Genomic DNA, 15,303 nt, shown 5'->3' with positions numbered 1-15,303 from the left:
GGGGGAGAGGTGAGTTGGAGCGCCGCCGGGGAGGGGGAGAGGTGAGTTGGAGCGCTGCTGGGGAGGGGGAGAGGTGAGTTGGAGCGGGGAGGGGGAGAGGTGAGTTTGAGCGGGGAGGGGGAGAGGTGAGTTGGAGCGCCGCTGGGGAGGGGGAGAGGTGAGTTGGAGCGTGTGTGTGTGTGTGTGTGTGTGTGTGTGTGTGTGTGTGTGTGTGTGTGTGTGTGTGTTTGTGTGTGTGTGTGTGTGTGTGTGTGTGTGTGTGTGTGTGTGTGTGTGTGTGTGTGTGTGTGTGTGTGTGTGTGTGGTGCCGAGCCTATGGGAAGAGAGTGGCAGTTGGGTGACGTCACACCCACCAATCTGATTGGCCAGAGGCTGAGGACCAATCAGATTCACCGCAGCTACTACCAACCATTTGATTTTATATATTAAGATGTGCAGATATACAAAAAGTCTTATAAAGGAAAATCTTATCTGTTTCTTGTAGTTGGAGGGAAAGTCTTCTCTGTTCCTGGGTTGCTGCCTTTTACTCAGGCTATGTCAGCATTCAGGTTTAGAGGTTCTTTCCCCTGTGTCTTGCAGGCAGCGTGCTGTTTCTTCTGGCAGGCTTCAAGACATCTGTCCCTATGGTCAGTCCCACAACTTGTGAGACTCAGGAACAATCTCCCTTCCTGTCTCAAAGACAGGCTTTTCTAAGAAACCTAATCAGGCAGGTGGTGTTGGTTAATTGACTACCAGAAGTTAACCACCACACTGCTGGATTAGAGGCACATTTCCTGAACAGGGATAACTCCCCTATTACAGTTAGATTAAACACCTTGTCGCTTGTTTTCTTTGTTCACACCATTTCTTTACTTTCCTAGATTCCGTGGTAACTTGGATCGTAGGAGATTCTATGGTTCTCTGGGCTGGGAAGAGGGCGAGTTCGCGCCCCTATGGAAAGAATTTAGGTTTGAGTATGGAGCAGGCGGAGGTAATGTGGTGGGGGATGAGAGGGATGCGGTGGGGAATGCTTTTTCCATTGCTAGTTTCCAGGGCCAGGAGAGCAACAAACATCATCATTATTTACGTTGGGGATAATGATGTGGTCAAAGTGCGGTTGATTGAGTTATTCCAGCAGATCAAACAAGATTTGGCGCCTTTGTTACCTTTTTGGCCAGGGGTGCAATTAGTTTGGTCCGATATAATATGTAGGTTTGTCTAGAGGGGTGTGTGTAATCTGGGGAGAGTTAGCAAGACACGGAAGAGGTTAAACAGGAAGGTGGGGACATTTTGGGTTCAATGTGGGGGTTGGGTCATTCGTCATTCGCATTTTAGTTTTAAAATGGGTGGCTGGTTTAGGGAGGACGGGGTACAATTGTCAGATGTTGGGGTGGATATGTTTAATAATGAGTTACAGGAAGGTTGGAAGAAGTTTTAGGGGTATGGCGGTACGGGCCTGATTTAAGGAGGTTAAACAGGCCCGTTGTTGGGGGCAGTTGGGAGGGGGGGTTAGGTGCTTGTCACGCCAGAAGGGGCTCGGGGCTGGTAAAGCATGGAGTTGAAGCAAGGAGGCAGGTCATCGGGACGTACTTCTGGGTGCCCCCTTTGCGTTGTCCAGCCCTGAGCATTTCCGTTGAGGATAGGTGGTATGCTATCCCCAGTTGTTATTAATAAACAAGCTGTGGCCGTTTTTACCTCCAAAACTGCGTCCTCTTGTTTATTTGTATGTTTTAGGTAGATGGGTATTGGGAAAGGGGGAAGGAAGCTCACACCTCTTTGGTCAATAGTAAAGTAGGCGCGAAAATCGGACCCCACAGTGACGTCACAGGTGCGACGGAGGCCCGCGCATGAACAACACGAAGTACACACCACTGTGCACCCGGCGCATGTGCGCAGCATACCGACAGAGCACCCAGCATCACTGCAGTACTCCGAGTTCCTCCCCCTATGTCGTCATAGTGACAGGATGTAAACAACTGCATCCAGTCATGACAAGACGCAGCACATTAGTTAAAGGCACAGACCCTATAGTGTGTACTTCGAGTTGCGCATGCGCGGGCCTCCATCACGTTTCTCGCGCCAGCTTTACACCTGCGGCACATCATTGTAAGGAAGGTAAGGGGGTATATACGTATATGTGTGTATTTATGTGGTTATCATAGCCTCACCTTGAGAAAGACTGCATGTGCAGTTGAAACGTTGGACCTTTTGGCTGTGATTAAATCTTCATTTTGCAAAGACCGAGTTCCAGGATCTTCTTTTCTACAGTGCCTATACATGGGACCTGCAGGACATCCCTTGATCCAGCGAGCCCTGGCTTTTTACTTTATTCATTCAAATAAGATGTGTGCCAGATATACTTCTACTGATAGAACAACCATTAATAGGACAACAATATTAACTATCTGCACTGTCATTACTATAGTTAGCAGTTCTATTATTTTAAAAAAGCTAAACATATGAGGAATTTAGAAATGTCACTTGCTGTTCAAATGTATGGCTTATTTATGTTTTCCTGGTTATAGCTAAGCATAATGCTGTCATAATGGACCCAAAATGAGTCGTGGTGAACCCTATTTGAAACTATAAAAATGTTGTGGCGTGGGCAATAAACACTTGAGAATTGAGTTAGAAGTAATCTGAACTTCTGTTGGGACACACAAAATGTATAAATCCACAAACAACATGGTTTTTTTACAGTATTAAAATAAATTGATTTAGTTTAAGAAATGCCACATCCCATATTTTACAAAACACTAAAACAATTTGCATTCCAAATAATTTTGATTACAGTAATTTATAAGAATACCTTTATATCACCCCAATAGTTACTAGACTTATTACTAGTAATATCTGAAAGGAAAAAAGATGAGCAGAGACTGTGGTAGTTAATTCATTTTCCATCTATGAGAGAAGTACAGTATCATACTGTGTATGTCAGAACCAATGGTATTAGAGAAATGTAAGAAGGCATGATGCCTGAAGTGCGTGTAGGATAATCTTTAAAACATACAGAAGTACCAGATTTATTATTCATAATGTGATATATGTTTAGATACTGTACAATATATCACACTATGGTGCACAGCTATTTCCATTGAACTACAATGTATGTTATATTTAAGACTGGAATATGCTGTGTTACCTTATCACGATGAATAATGAGGTTTGCAACATCTGTAAGGACCAATTTTAGAAGTAACAAAACAAATTTTTTCATAACTTTATTTTGATAAGTATCCATTTATGGGATTATGATTAAAATGTGTTTGAAGTTATAGATTACAAAATAGCAGGATCACAGCAGGCTCTGAAAAGTTAGGACCCTTTAACATAACTACTGTAAGACTGAACTCAGTAAAGATTAACAAAATTCCGAAATACTGTAAAATTGGAAGTGAAATGTCCCTTGTTTTATTGTAATAACAAAAAAGAAGAAGAAGACACATCTAGTTCATTTGGGAACTCTACTGTATAAGACATTTTAATCACTCTCAGGTATAGTTGTTATAAATTTAATTTCACAATGTTTTGGGCTTTAGTTTCCTCTTGACAATTACAGTTTTTTTTATTTTTATGATAGTCTAATAGCAAACGACTTTACATAAAAGCCAGTTAGATCCTAAAACAGTGAACATGCTAAGCTTTATTTAAACACTAATAAAACTATATTATCTATGCCTGAAGAAAGCAATTTTGAAACCAAGAATTTCAAATCCTTTTTAAATTTACTTGGTTTCATTTCCCATTCTATGTTGTGATGCTGAATAATTGGGGATGAATGCTGATTAAAGCAAACAACTCTTTCAAGACAAAATAAATATATCTGTTTGCATACAGTCATTAAATCCAGCAGCTTTATTAATGTTGTTAAGGTTAAGAAAGTTCAATTATTTCTCAAATGGGTGAATAGTACATCAATTAAATGGTAGTTCAGACTTAACTACATACAACTTATCGCTGGGTTTTATGTTTTTTTTTTTTTAAATAGCACCATATATTCACTGAAAAGGAAGTAAAAAACAACATTGGGCTCATTGTTTCTTGTTTATGTGTGAAGCCTATTCCAATATCACATATGGGCCCCTCATCCTTGTCTAAGCCATTTAAAATCATATGCACAAAGAACATAGGCCCAGATCCACAAAACGGGGCTAAGCTTTAGCAAGTCTTTCCTCACATGTATGAATGGTAAAGCTTAGCATACTTTTGTCGATTTGGGTAATAGTGTTAAGGTAAATGTATATTTGGTACAGTATACGCAATTTGAGGATTTCTGGAAGATGTCAGGAAAGTATGGCAATAATCAGGTTATGTTGAAGTGCAGTACCTTGGATTACCTTATTTGTTGCTTGTATGCCTTATTAGCAAAGAGATGAGCAAAACATCTGTACATATTTACAAATCTGGCAAATGTTTGTTAGTACAGTATATATAAATGTAACAAAATAAAAAGGGAACTCAATCTCTATAAATATTTTTCATATCAAAAGATATAAAAACCCCATTATAAAAGTTTTTGTTATTAGAATAATGTATTAGCAAAGAGATGAGCAAAACATCTGTACATATTTACAAATCTGGCAAATGTTTGTTAGTACAGTATATATAAATGTAACAAAATAAAAAGGGAACTCAATCTCTATAAATATTTTTCATATCAAAAGATATAAAAACCCCATTATAAAAGTTTTTGTTATTATAATAATGTATCTCTATCCATATAATATTCTATAAATGATTGTATCAAAAGATTAAGCACATATGCAAGTGTGTATGGAAAATAAATTTGAAAAAAAAAGGTGCTCTTCCCAAATTAACTTGCAATTTAATAGTGAAATTGTACATTTTGATCCTGTCTTATAACAAAATAAGTAATTTCTTTTTATCTTTTGATCAAAAAATGATTCAAGACTGCTAACCTCATCAAGGTAAACTATATTTTAGCAGGTACCGGCAGTAAATTCATAATATTTCTTATTGTCTTGTGGACTAAACATTGTGAAATAATGTTTGTGAAAGTGCCTAAAGGGTTAAATGAATGAAGCATTTATGCTATTTATGATTTAGTGCAATTAAAACTGATTAGCATATAGTATAAATGCTTAATTCATTTAACCCTTTAGGCACTTTCACATATTTCACAATGTTTAGTCCACAAGACAATAAGAAATATTATGCTTTTAGTTTGAGAGGGGGTGGTGAGGGGGAATCTTTCACTATCATAAAAATAAACCTTTCTATAATGATCAAGGATTTCTCATACTATACAAGCTATATACAGTATCTCCTAGTAATTACAGATAAGTAATGCTATAAATATATTGTCTCTACTGTATGTAGGAATGCTTTATCCTCCAGTGTACTTTTCAGACCTGAGCCCCAATAATTAAATGTGTGCGTGTGCTGTTTTCCTCTTACGCAGTTAGCAAATATTAAGCAGACAAAATTTATTAATGGGAATATTGCTTGTTCTATTACTTGTGTCCTTGCTTTTTGGCCCTAATTATGACAAGAACAACATTTTATCACACTTTCTAACTATATAGCATTTTATATTTGTCAATATTTGTTCCCTGAAGAGCAATTATTCTCTGTGAACAGTCTGGTTTATTCATACAGTTTTCTGGGATCTGGGCCGGCATCTTATCAATAACATGTAAAAGGGGAATACTGTGGATGTATAATGCATGAAAGCTCTCAGATGATAGCACATTATTATTAGAGTATTATTGTTTACATCAAATTATTATTAGATTTTTTTTGACTGATACTTTCTTCCCTTTTCACTCTTCCATTTTTGGTGTCTTATTTTGTCCTTACTTCTGTCCTTGGATCATTTTTTGACTGTCATTAAAAAGAAACTGTATTTTTGGAAGTTTTTTTATTTAAAATGTGTAAATAGCTAGGAGAACGACATGGCATTAATAATGGATACTAACTACATATATTAACTTTGTGAAATAAGATTTTCTTATCATGTTTTCTTATTTAGAATCACCTGATTTTCAGTGACTTTTTTTGCTGTGTTTTTTCCTCTGTGCTATTTTAGCCCTTACTGACATTCTCTGATGTCTATTCCCCCATTTACTTTACTCTACATTCAGAGAATCTACAGTGGGGTTATCAAATTAATCTCTAGATGTGCAATACTGTTCAACTGTTTTTTTTTTTAGGGCAGATAACATGCCATATGACTCAGTTATGGATATGGTCATTCATGTGTCACTGTCAATGCAGTCAGTCTTTTTATGAAGTGTATCATTTTTGAGTTCCTTCTGAATTATATGTATGCTCAACCCATGTTGGTTTAGGGGTTATCATATTTGGTAGATTAATTTTGTAGATAGAAGATGTATATAATCATATTGCACAGCATCTAATCTTCCCCGTTTCAACATATTACAATTGGTGGTATTCTACGGGTTTATTTGCGATATTGAGATAGGGATTGATCTCATGAACTTTTGTAATCAGGAGATAATTTTCATACTGTATGTGTAAAGTAGATTCCCCTATTAGTCAATTATATTGGAGGGTACATAAAGTATACGTCTAGTAGGTGTAGACATCTGACTCCAAAGGAAGCCATTAGGTGAAACGCTTAGAATCTGGAAATCAGAGAGAAATGTGTTGCAGCCAGTTCCATCCACCGAGGATACAGGAAGTGCTGACGGAAGCATTATGGGATGCTGCAAACACATGCACGGAAGTGGTGGGACTGCAGATTACTAACAGCTCACGAAATTCAATACTGCTGCGGCCCCGTTTATTCTAAAACATCACCGCATTTTTCCTGGATTTTTTTCCGAATGCGACGCACTTCACCGGGTGCATGCCGCATTCATGTTGCGTTCTCAGCCGTGGGTCAAGCACGGGTCATGCGCGGTTGATGCGCGGTTCATGCGTTTATTAAGAAAGGTTCGGATTTAATAGGTTGCAATTCTTCGCGTGTCCGCCAGATGGCAGATATTCATGAATTGTAATGCTCATGCGCTTCAGTAATGTGTTGACTTGCAGATGTTTCATTTAAAAAAGATACCACAGTGTGCTATTGTAAATTGGCCTTGAGACTGAAGGAAGAGGTTACAATAATGTATCAATTTAGGCTTTTCATATTAAAAGAAAGACAAAGACCAGTTTCTGTTATTCTCCAGAGACCCGCCACCATGAGTGTTCAAGTGCAGCCCGTTTTCCAAAAACCCGACAGAACTTACGCGTATTTGATATGGGTCACGATTAATGCAACAGATGATAAGATGGCAACAGTTGTTCAAATTTATCAGTATTTTTTATCAAAAACTATGACTTTTACACATTTTCACCAGCTCCTCATGTGTGGAAGCGTGCAATAAGGAAAAGGTTATGTAGCGAACCATGTTTTTATCGTATTGATCCCGAATTTATTGGTGGGTATTGGTGTGTATCACCGACTTTTTCCTGTATCTATGATCATGCAGACGGCAAAAGGCGAAAGGTCGTGTTAAAACCAACTAAGAAACGACAGTCGCTGGCAAGCAATGCGCCAGCACCGGCTTCCAATAACGGTCCCACCGTCAGTGACAACCCTTGCTGTTTGTCCACGCACGGATACCTGCAGCCTGAGCCGGATTTCGCGTGCAGTTCCGAGCAAGCTTGCTCGTACCTAAGCGATTTCCAGCCTCATCAGCTGACGACAGGTGTAGTAGTCCCACTGCCAACTGTCAACGTGTCTGATCAAGAATACTGGACTGGCAGTGGCCCTGCACCGGCGCCAGCTGATTGGGAAATTCTATGGTGAGTAATGTTGCCGTATTTTTTTATTTTGAAAATATCAATATCGGTGCGATTCAAAAGTTAAGCGATTCTCCTCTAAGCAATATTGGCTGAGCAGCTTCTACAGTACTGCAGATACTGGACAATCGGTTGAACGCTAGGCGCATGCGCATTGGAACCTTCTTGAAACGCATATGTGTGTCATTACATCGACGGTAGGCGCATGCGCATGTGAACAGGAGACGCCCCCCGAGAAAATTATTGGTGGGACAGACTGGGAACTTCTTTAGGGGACTGACCATTACAATAAAACTTTTCTTTTTGTTTTCCTCAGAAAGAAAACGGCTAATGGAGGGATTTCGATGGATACAGTAATATCGCTTTGTGTAACAATGCCTGCACATTGCTGAATCAGATTTAAAAAACCACGTACCGGAGTCTACAGTTTAGTGGCCGATGGTATTGATTAGGATAGAATACCTGAAACAGTATGCTGATGTTTTCCGACCGTACAGTATACAATACTTTATATATATATAGTATATAAACCCGAAAAAATAAAAAGTATGCATTTATTCTACATGTATTACAGAACATACAGTATGTGTCTTCTATACAGTATGTGTCTTCTATCAGTATCAAAGGAGCCAATGGAACAATTTAAAACAAATCAACATGTTCTTTTATTGGTGGAGTAAGTACAAAAACATTTATTTACAAATACTGTACAATGTAAAAACATTTTAAGTGCACAGCAATTCAAAACATCAACCGGTGTATGGTTTACTGGTAGTGAAAACATTTATTTACATAAAGTAAAAACATTTACAGTCAGTCAGTATGGTTTACCGTCTGTAATAGGGGAGTTATCCCTGTTCAGGTAATGTGACTCTAATCCAGCAGTGTGGTGGTTAACTGCTGGTAGTCAATTAAAAAACACCACCTGCCTGATTAGATGGCTTAGAAAAGCCTGTCTTTTGTGACAGGAATAGAGACTCCTTAGCTCACACCTGAGCTGAACTTGGAGACACTTGTCTTGAGCCCTGCCAGAAGAAACAGCAGAGCTGCTTGCAAGACACAGGGGAAACTTCTAAACCTGAATGCTGACAAACCCTGAAGAAAAGGTAGCAACCAGGGACAGAGAAGATTTTCCCTCCAAACCACAAGGAACAGATAAGACTTTTATTTACAAGACTTTTTATATCTGTTCATTTCATGCTATATGTTTGGGGCTGGGAGACCTACGTATCTAAGGGAGTTGTGAACTGCATAGTATTTCACTAGAAATACTCCCAAGTGAATAGAAGCTTTGTTTACCCCTTGTTTGGATGGTTTCCTGATGTTAAGGAAAAGGCGCAATAAAAGGCTTATTTAATTTCACTATAATCAGTCTCCCTTGCATACCTCTGTGAGCGTCCGCCTACATATGGTGTCCGAAGTGGGACGAGAGGTGGTCTTTGACGTTAGAAAGGACTGGAGATTTGTTCTGTGAATTTTTTTTAATGCTTTTTGCCTACAAACAGTCTGAGCAACTTTAAAAAAAAAAAAAAAAAAATCTCATGCAGCAGAGATCAGAGTTAAAGTGATACACACCACTGCACTGAAACTTACAAAACCACAGATGGACTCTTTTCCCCAATCCCAAGAGGAGAGAGAGAGAGACTGCTGAAGCAGGTAAAACCTTATTTGCCTATCACAATAAAGTGTAATATGGTCATTGAAATAGGGGGTTTGCCTTCCAGCTATAGTCAGGATTCAAGAAGTGAGTTAGCCCTTGAAAGGGATAGTCGTTTGTTATTTTCAAATGTTTAGCTGTAGCAGTGAATACAGATGGTGACCCATGAGCGGTACTGATTCTGCAAGTAAAGGCTGCCACACCGCATAGGACTACCAGTTGTGAATGGAGTATATGCAGAAAAATGTGAAAATTGATGCAAGACTGTGCTGAAGCAGGGGAATTTTCAGTAAACAAGTGCTAAGGGTAAAATTGCCTACTAGAAAAAAAAGGAATTGCTGAACTGTGTAAAAGGTATCCCAAAGTCTGAAGCGTGAATGTCATAATACCCAAAGTTGAGACTGAACTCAAACAGAAAATCACATTATTTGGCTGAAGCAGAGAGATTGTACCTAGCAAGTAAATGGTGTAAAGCAAATAGATGTTTTTACCTAGCAACTGCACATCTTGTATACCTGATAAGAGAAAATGCATGCACAGTACTGCTGATATTATAAAACTTACCCAAGAAAGAAAAAGTCTACAGAGATGCCTGTGAGAGCTACGACATCTACAAGCAAATATGCCCACCTGTAGGACTACCACAATTGGGGGTTCTAGCAAATACAGTGGCAACAGCTTCAATAGCGCCTCCTGAGGTCAGGAAGAAAATTACACCTGATAGCCTAAAAATGGAGGACAAGATGCAGCGTTCCTGTAATGAACCCTACCCCATGGACGAGTGGCCCTTCCAGTCAATAAAGAGGAATACATCTCTTACGGGGAACCCGAACCGAGTTACACCCACAAAACACCCCAAGAATGGTGGGGCTGCCTGAACTCGGCACGAACTGAAAAGACCGCTCGCTTTGATGACGGATATGATCAGCAGGAGAAAGAGCGGGAGCAGTGGATCACCGAATATTTCCGTCAGCTATTACAGTTGCAAGAAAAGATGGGTGGATCCAGTGACGCTGCTAAAATTTCAAATGAAGATGGAGACCCCAGTATCCCTGAAGGGACGGTGTCATCCAAAACAAAAAGGCGAAAAAAGAAAAGCGGTTCTTCATGTACCGTGGAAGGAACAGACACGTCCGCAGATCCTGTGGAGAAAAAGGGGGATCGAGATGCCCTGCAGCCTAGAGAAAATGGAGAATTCATCCCGCGGATAATCGAATATCCAGAGGGCCCAAGGCAGAAGTCATGTACCCCAAAGAAGTGTCTGTCCGGTACCAACAGTGAGGAACCCTCAACCAGTCATCCCAGGGAAGCGGAGCTGGAACCAGTGAGTGACGATCCCTTGACCAACCCTGAAGACGCCCTGAAAATATCCAGGCGTGACTGTGATCTACTTCGAGAACAATTGAAACTTGAGAGAGAAGATAATGCTGAGTGACAGAAGACGGTGCTCGCAATGTACTCTGAATCTGGAACAGATTTGGACGATCTCAAGACTGAGCTAGATACTGCAAACGCTACTATTTCCGGCATGGATGAAAAGCAAAGCCAATCTGATAAAATGATGACTAAGCTGAAGCGGAAGTATGAGGAGGCACTAAAGCAGATGACAGTCTTTCAGCAAGAGGTTCACACTCTTCGCGTAGAGCTGAATGTCTCACAACAGGAGGTCAACAATGTCCGGACAGAGGTGGACGTATCTCAGAAAGAGGTTCAGACACTCCGCAGAGCACTGGATGCCTCACATCATGAGACCAACAACTGCTGCACAGATCTGGAAGTTTCCCGAAAGGAACTACACAGCCTCACTGAGGAGCTGGACATTTCTAAAGAAATAATTGTCAATCTTAATACAGATCTCCAAGTCTCCCAGAAGGAGCTTCAGACCCTCAACCTAGAGAAGGAAGTCTCACGCCAGGAGACTGTCAGTCTCAAAGCAGATATGCATAAATGGAAGGAGGACTGCAAGGAGGCCCTGAATAGTACAGAGACTGAAAAAGGAGAAAATTTAAAATTACAAAGAAAAAACTTAAAACTCAAAGAAGAAAAAATGGGAGAGAAGTCCCCACACTGATGCTCCAATACTGCGTAGTAAAATGTCAATGATTAAATAAATGAATGAAAAGAAACATAAAGTTCAATATGCCGGTATACATAAATATGAAAACAGTGGCTCCTCCAGTGAAGCCCAGAAAAGTGCACCGTCTGTACTGCCACCACCTCACCTGCACCCCGCAGCGAGGACCCTCACGTCTCTCAGCTGGCCATCTCCCCTGCACAAACAGAAACCGAGGGAGCCTGGCTCCCACCTCGGCACTGCGTCCTAGGGATTAACGCTCCCACCCCGGTGTTGTAACCGAGGGAGCCAAATCTCCCACCTCAAAGTGGTAACCGATGGAGAGTTGGAACCTCCCACCTCGGACCGCAGGGATGGCAACCCGGGAAGCCCAAATATGGATAAGGGCCGGGACCTGGAAGATGAGCCTCCTCTTGTCCCACCGGGAGCCGTGAACTCACCCGCGTGCTGGAACCGATGCCGTGCAGGGGGTGGGGACTGAGGGGTGACCGGCAGCCATCCACAGCTAAGTGCAGGTACCGTCGGTCAGAACTTGACTCTCACTGCTGGGAAGGCGAAGGGGAAAAAGCACCGACACTGCACCGGCTAAACGAGCACCACGATTCAGCTCTGGAGGAAATCTTCCTGATGGAACAGCTGAAGAGATGACCGGACAGGCGTGCTGCAATACCGTAGTTGATGTAGAAGGAATGAAAGTTGAGGGTAGAGCACTGCAAAAGTAAAGGGCTGGAGGTAATGGATAAAATAAAAATAAACAATTTTATTGGGCCATAACTGGGTACTGATATTAAAATGTTACAAACCAAACTCCAAGCTTTTGAAAAATAGGAACATTTTGCAAATAATGATCAAGTTCTATTATCAAATAAAGAAGCTATGGAGGATGTTTTAATGAAGAAGAAACAGTCTAAATTTGACCGGGATCGCTTAGACTATGAGCGAAACCAAGTCTATGCTTGGGAAAAACCAGGTTTTACAAATAATACCAGAGGGAGATCAAGAAGTAACTCACGACCACATGGTCAAAGGGAGGAAATATCTAGTACACCCAAAAAATCAATTTTAAAATCTAAATATACAGATACATCAAGTTTTGAATCAGACAACTCTGAGAGTGAGAATAGATTTCCCTCTGTATCATTTGATATTACCTCTGATACATGGAGGGGAAGGGGCTCTACAGGCACACAGCCCCGAGATCCAATCATCCCAGGTACATCAGGACATTTTGCGCAAACTAATAAACAAGAGTCAAAAAACTACATAGGACGAGGAGGTCAAAGAGGAAGAGGGGGTACAAGAGGGGCAGCCAAACGCAAGAAATATGCCTAGATAGTGGTGATGATAATGTGATTAATATCTCACACAAAACATTAACAGCGGGACAATTATCATTACTTAATAGGGGTTTAAATGTTGCCCCTCAGTATAATTTCTAACTCTTCGACACCTTCATAGATTTACAACGTTTTACCCGCAAATAAAGTCTAAAAATGTTTTTCCTGCAAAAACAGAAAACTGTTTCATCAACACTGGGAGACTCATTACAATCTCCATCTATTGCCTCTGGGGATGATATGTCAAAATCTGACCGTCAAGATGTAGATTTTACATTTAAAGAGTTTTGCACTATTTCAGATTTAGATGACCTTTATTTAGAACAAAATGTTGTGGATGAATCACAGGAGTCATCACTGTCCAATTTTTTAAGTTTTGAGCACACAACTTTTAGGAAAAAATCCACTTTTTGCCCCTCAGGTCTCAATAATCCACACATAACAACATTTGAAAAACTGGTGGAAAGGGATCTAAAAAGTTTAGCCGAAACATCAATACATGATTCATTAAGATATAACAATCTTACCCCTTTGGAAATGAGAGAATTACTTACTCTCAAACAAGATAAATCAATTATAATAAAAACCGCCGACAAAGGGGGTGCGATTGTTATACAGTCGGCCGAAAACTACAAAAAAGAAGCCATAAGACAACTTTCTGATACCATGGCCTATCGGAAACTTAATTCAGATCCCACCACCAATTTTTCTAAACAGTTGCATGCATTACTCGATATAGGTAGAGAACTTTATGTGTTAAGCAAGAAAGAATATGACTTTTTGTATTCCCCAAATCCAGTGGTGCCCATCTTTCACCATCTCCCAAAGATCCACAAATCACTTACTGACCCTCCGGGGCGCCCGCTTGTGGCTAGTATTGGATCTTTGGGGGATGGGCTCTCTCGGTTTATTGATGTATACTTACAACCATTGGCGTCGGGGAAACAGGGGCATGAACACCGAGCAAATGATGTATCCCCGCTATGTCAGCCTCTATCTTCTCCATCCGTCGATCCATCCGTTGATCCATATTTAGCATCCGTTGTTCCATAGTTAGCATGGTCTCCGGAAGCAGATCTATCTTTGCCAGCAAAATAGAGTTCCCGGGGATATCCACACTTATCCCATTCAGCATCCGGTCTAACGAGCTGCTTCTTGTGCATGGCATGCCATGGACATCTTTGTGGATGGGTGCTATGGAGGATGAGATGGGGGTTCCATGGAGAGAAGCGGCAGCGTCGTCGAAGAAGGGTGGAGGAGGTGACCTGTGGATATCCGGGAGAGGACAAGCGGCAGCGTCGTCGAAGAGGGATGGAGAAAGTGACCTCTGGATTTCCGGGCGAGAAGCGGCAGAGTCGTCTAAGCACAAAGTAGAAAGTGACCCGTGGATTTCAGAGGCACCAGCGGCAGCATCGTCGAATAGAACTGGTGAAGATGGCCTGTGGATTTCCGGGAGGGCGGCGGCAGCGTCGAGGATGAGTAGTGGAGAAGACGGGCTGAAGATTTCCGGGAGAGCGGCGGCAGAATCGTCGAAGCGTATTGGAGGAAGTGGTCTGTGGGTTCTATGGGTTGGCTGCCATTTGTTTTGCGTGGAGTGTACATCACCGTATTTCTTCTTGGCATAATAAGGCTGACATCTATTAAATCCATTACCCTTTGGGGTCAGCAGAAGGTTTTCTTTATTGGCCTTAGCCTGTCGCTTTGTCCTTGGCGTGGAAACGGCTGACGCCTTTCGCTTTTTCTGCATGACAAGCACGGCAGAGGCGATTGGGTTCCTGCGTCCGTAGAATCGGGGTTGCTCCATGGAAGCAGATGGTACAATGCAGTATCTGGACAAGGGCAAGTTCAGATAAAGATCATCGAGTGGTGGGCTATGCAAAGTGTGTAACCTTTTATGCATGACGACGAGGTACAGGTGTTGAAAGTGTACGTACTCTAATGGGAGTTATTAACGTATAAATACACAATCCATTTTGTGGATTCACTGCACATTGAATACACATCGACTAAACATCGAATATACATTCTTATGTTTGTATTTCTTTCTACTCGCAGCAATGCCTGTTAAAAAGATTTCCAAGGTGCTCAGCATGCGAATTAAGGAGATGTACATGAGCGGACACTGAATTGCTGCTATCCAATGCTGGTTTGCTACTTCTGGCCTCGTTGTGCCAGCAACCACCGTGAGCTATCATGCATACGGAAAAACCAGAGAACGCAAAAGGGCACTAAGGGTAACTAACGCGTAAGTATATTTATATAACTTAATTTTTTTTTATATAAAAAATATTGTACTGTAGATCTACTAGTGTACTGTGCAGTAGATCTACTGTATCTAATATTTTAGTTATTTCGGTATATTTATATTACAACAATATATATATATTTTATATTGCTGCATATTAATAGAACAATATATTGTGTACTGCAGATCTACTGTATCTAATATTTTAGTTATTTCGGTATATTTATATTACAACAGT

The sequence above is a fragment of the Ascaphus truei genome, chromosome 4 (assembly GCF_040206685.1).
Source record: "Ascaphus truei isolate aAscTru1 chromosome 4, aAscTru1.hap1, whole genome shotgun sequence".
Classification (NCBI taxonomy): Eukaryota; Metazoa; Chordata; class Amphibia; order Anura; family Ascaphidae; genus Ascaphus; species Ascaphus truei.
The sequence above is the reverse complement of the archived record's forward strand: the minus strand, read 5'-3'. Positions refer to the sequence as shown.